Below are 4,985 nucleotides of genomic sequence, written 5' to 3'. Positions count from 1 at the left end.
TGTTTGTGACCTGCAAAATAATGTTCTCTAAATACATGTGGAACTTGGTTAATAGTAAATGCATATGTGATTAAGATTGCTAATTTCTCCTCTTTTTCTGAGTTATTTGGTGGTCAGATTTGATCGATAGAGATCGCCAACAAGCTCCCCCCAAGCTTAACCTTTGCTCATCCCGAGCAAATAGCTAAGTTATTGGTTGTTGATCAATACTTGCTACAATTTGGAATATAATTCACAAGTGCCATGCCTATAACAAAATATTCTTCCCTAATTTAAATAAGTTTGGCATTCTATCCTCCCTTTTAACTTAATCCCTGTGGGGCTTATTGCTTTTCCAAGTCTTAGGCAGTTGCAAGATAGAATAGGTTTAATAGAATTACTAGTTATTCATTCTTTGATCAACCTTCTATCCGAAGGTTTTATGAATTTTGCAAAAAAAAATGTAAGTTCCTTAAATGATTCACTCGAATCGCTCAATGTGTATGATCCTCGCCAAGGCATTTGATTGTTTTGCCTTCTTTTCATACTATCTCTAAAAAGCTTTGAGTGGAGTTTTAGGTAGGTATCAATGAGAGGCATACTTACATAACATATATTGCTAAGTCAAAAACCGGATCCAAGGAGATGCAAGTCATACACTTTGATCAAGAAGTGCGAGTGTGTTGAATATTTTCTAACCCTAGTATTTTTGATACTTTGCCTTAGAAGTATGGGCTATCTCTCTTTTTTTAATACTTTGGAACCTTCATGTGTTCCATCCTTTTTTTCTTCTTTTCTTTTGCTATTTTGAGAGCTTCATATGTCTCTTTTTTTAGTATAGCCCGATACTCTTTTTGGCATATGAAAACTTTGGAGAGAAGGACTCATGACAAATGAATGGAGTTTCTATTTTAGGTGGACAAAAAACATGTTTTTGCGTAACTCTCAGTGTAAGAGTCAGCATTTATTTGTGGGTGTACGTGAATCTTGATCATGGGTGCATGATGAGAATCTCAACAAGGGTCACACCAATTTGACAAAACTCAATGTGAATATAGGTAGCACATGACTAAGGTTTTGAATTTGAATCATGTCATATGGCCAGTGGTAGGAATTCATAATCATTGAGGAACTTTTGATTTTAGCATTTTTTAAAGAAAACTCTAGGATGTCAAGTTTCTCTTAGAACAAAGTAATAACATATTCTATTTACCATATCATAACTTGCAACAACTTAGAAAATGATCATGCTTTTGCAACCCATAAGTGTCAAGCTTTTAGGATGAGATATTTTTAGCCAACAAACTTGAATCTTGGGGAATACTGAGTTATAGCCTAGGCACAAATGAATTATAGATAGAGCAACTATTTATCATTTCACCAAGAGAGAAACTAAACATTCTTAAATCACATATGAGAGTGGAATAATTATTTTTTGTTGTTTTTATCATATAACTTTTTTTTTGATTTTATACTTTTTTCATTTTTTAAATGCTAATAATTAAATAGATGTAGAAAATAAATAATGCAAAAATTTAAAATGCGAAAAATAAAAATACTACTTACCTGTGCGGGGGTCCTCCCCCAAGCTAGTTTGTTGCTTGCGGTCCTTCAGCTGCTTTTATTATATTATAGAGGCATAAACTTGAGGATTTTTATTGTTCATACTATATTATTTTGGGTTCACCAAAAGGTTTTGACCTTGTCTTTGTTTATGACTTACCCTTATGGATTTGATTGTTTCCCTACAGGGGTTATTCTAAATACCCAACCAAAATCTACACTCAGCACCATGCTTAATTTAAAAAGCCTATGAAAGTATGATTGATCACAAATCATACCTAGACCAAAACATACTGGTGTAGAGCATGGAAGGATAACCAAGATTAATCCAACGAAAGTGAAGGCATTGAAAGGTGAACTAGAGATTCAAAACATTTACTATAATAATAATAATTATTATTATTTAAAAAAAGTTGATTATGAGGCAAAATTTTAAATTTTGAATTTTGAAGCATAAATTTATTTCAAATTTTAAAATTTAAGATAAGTACCGATTTACCTTCGGCAAGGGCTCGACGTTTATAGTCTAGTTGGGAAAGACTTTTCCTCCTTCATTGATCTACATCTACATGAACATTTTCGAGGGACTTCTTGGGTTGCCCCGATGTTTTCCCCGAATGATCGACAGGAATGGCGACAACTATTTGTGAAATTTGAGTTTCTATCATTTTGTTAAAACTTAATTGATTTTTCACTATGGAGGATAAACTTTCAATTTGAGAGTTGATATTCTCTAACATTTTATCATTATACATCAACTTTTTAGTAATATTTTCATTAATTTTAACTTGGCCTAAAACCAAGTCTTTGAAGGAAGGTTGACACAAATTATAATTGGAGTTGAGCTTGCAGGCGGGATTGGTTGTTCCACCCGTTATTACATGGTTGGCAAAACCCGTTGTTGATGAAGGCAACTTCTTCATGGGTTTCGGGGCAATCTTTCCCCGAATGGCCAACATTTCCATAGACCTCACACGTCATGTGTGAGTCCATGGCTTGGATGATCCCATCAGTGGCTTCTTTATCTTGGACCCATTCATCCAGTCTTTTCATCAATAAATCTATTTTTTTGAAAAGCATGTCTAGTCTCCTTTACTGATATGCATTCCTTTTTTGTGTTTTCCTTACCTCCCCCAGCTTTGATTTGACACCATTTTATTGATGAGAGCCATGGCTCTATCAATCATGAGGAAAGGAAAGCGTCTCCAGCAGCAGCGTCGAGGTGGCCCCCAGACATGGGTATTAATCCATCATAAAAATTTTGGAGCACTAACTAGTTTTCAATCCCATGATGCAGGCATGCTTGGATGTAGTCCTGCAACCTTTCCCAAGCCTCAGGAATGGTCTCCATGGAGCTTTGCTGGAAGTTCAAAATTTGTCTCCTCAGGGCATTGGGTTTGCCCATGGGAAGAACTTGGCGAGAAATGCCACGAAACATTTGTCCCATGTCTTGACAGGTTCCTTTTTGTTCTAAAACCACTGGTTCGCCTTTCTTGAAAGGGAAAAGGGAAACAAGTAGAGCCTGATGCTTGTGAGCTCAACATCCTTGATGACAATTGTGTCATAGAGCTTGAGGAAGTGTTGGAGATGTGCGCTCACATCCTCACTAGGTAAACCATGGAATTGGTTTGCCTACACCATCATGATGAGTTCAGCACAAAGCTCAAAGTTCCCATCCCCAACATTGATAGTGGGCCCAATGGGTACAGTTGGCAACATCAGGGGTAGAGTAGTCATGGAGGGTCCTGGCCATGATTGGAGTAGCGGATGGTGTGGGGGTGACTGGTTTGACTGTCGAAGGAGTAGAAGAAGGGGAAGCGGTACTGAGACCGTTTCTTCCTTAGGAGTGCCTTAGGATTTTCGATGTAGTTTTCCGGTAGTTTGTAACCAGTCATACACTATCCTATTTTCATCCACAACAGGAGAAAACAAGCAAAGTTACCCTACATAAACAATGGCTACCTTACATGCATATTATCATGAACATGTCCTACTAGATTCTTTAATCAATATGCCTTCCCTACCAACGGAGCCAGAATACTTGTTGGTATTTCTTAACGTCACTACTAAGTACGGGGTTTGAATCCATCCTCAACAATGGCACCAAAAATACCTTGTTGGTACTTCTTAGCAACATAACTAATGTGTAGCCATGCTACTAAGAAATAGCCTTGATTGTTCCTTAACAATTTTAGATATTTATCTACAAGCGCACAGAGCTATCATTGTAGCATTTCATTTGGAACTATTTAGGGTATCATTATTTATATTTTCCCAAAGGAAGGCATTTGATTAAGAGTCTAGTATGGATATGAACTTGAATAATAATGCTTGCAAGTACACCAATGCTTATAGTAGGGGTAAGAATAGTTATTCCAAGATAGAGGACACACACTTGGCATTCCTCAAAGGATAAAATAGAAAAGAAAGGATAAAAGAATAATCCTAAGTCGAGCAGGCATTGGTCTAGTGTAATCATACAAACATTAGTTGATAATCATATAAATTACATAATTAGTTTTAGGGCTAAGTGGGAAGCAGGTCGAGAGGCCACCGAGTACTAGTATGCTAGCAACCTCATGTGACAATTTAGACTCGTACTCCCTAAATAAACATGGGGGATGATGAAGGATGGACATGGCTATCATCACCTGTCGCCTACCACTCAACTAGAGAGAAGGACAATGCATTCACCTATCTCTCCGTACCCAAGCACCATGCTTGCATATACAGAAACTACCCAAATCCCCTCGAGTCCCTGACCCTATGAATCGATAGGTAAAGAACTTGGGCACACCTGACGGCACGATGAACCGCCACCTCAACTTAGCTCTAGTTCTGATTATATAAGTTATATGATTGTTTAAGCATAAAGTTAAGTGTGCTATTCTCATGACACATAAACTCTACACTAGTTCATATATCAAGATCATAACACAATAATTGTACTCTAGTTCATAAGTATGACTATAATAAAGTGAACACATGATTTTGGAAGAACCCATATTGATATTCATACCAAGACTCTCTTCTTCCAAGGAGCCAAGCCCTCCAAGGTGGCTTTGCCTTGCTATAATACAACTAAAAGGTAAAACTAAAGAGAGTAGAGAGTGAGATGTTGCACAAGGTGGTCTTTAGAGAGAGGGGGTACCCCTCTACTTATACAAGAGCATAGGTGGTGCTACAAGCTATAATTGGTGCGAGGACCTGGCTCCCACCACCTTAGCATGGCTCCATGCCACTGCCATAGCAAGGAGGGGCTGAGCAGTGCCAACAAGGGGTTGGGTGGTCCTAGGTGTCAGGCCGCCCCTTGACCGTGGCCTCTCACTACCGCCTTCACCTAGCAGGCGGTGGGCTGGACTAGGATTGCTTCCTCATGGGGTTTTGCCCCATTTGAATTGATTTGGTGGGCATCTCCCTTGTTCCTTTGTGCAAATCATCGT

General features: G+C 38.2%; 1 non-coding gene across 1 annotated transcript; it reads left to right on the top strand.

Annotated features, from left to right (window-relative positions):
- Positions 1-2,825: 2,825 nt before the first annotated feature.
- Positions 2,826-2,932, top strand: LOC136498729 (small nucleolar RNA R71). The gene has a single exon (XR_010769736.1). It is a non-coding gene; the product is annotated as a small nucleolar RNA R71 (small nucleolar RNA).
- The last annotated feature ends 2,053 nt before the right edge of the window (positions 2,933-4,985 follow it).

Source organism: Miscanthus floridulus, chromosome 12 (assembly GCF_019320115.1).
Source record: "Miscanthus floridulus cultivar M001 chromosome 12, ASM1932011v1, whole genome shotgun sequence".
NCBI classification, from domain to species: Eukaryota; Viridiplantae; Streptophyta; class Magnoliopsida; order Poales; family Poaceae; genus Miscanthus; species Miscanthus floridulus.
The sequence above is the reverse complement of the archived record's forward strand: the minus strand, read 5'-3'. Positions and strand labels throughout refer to the sequence as shown.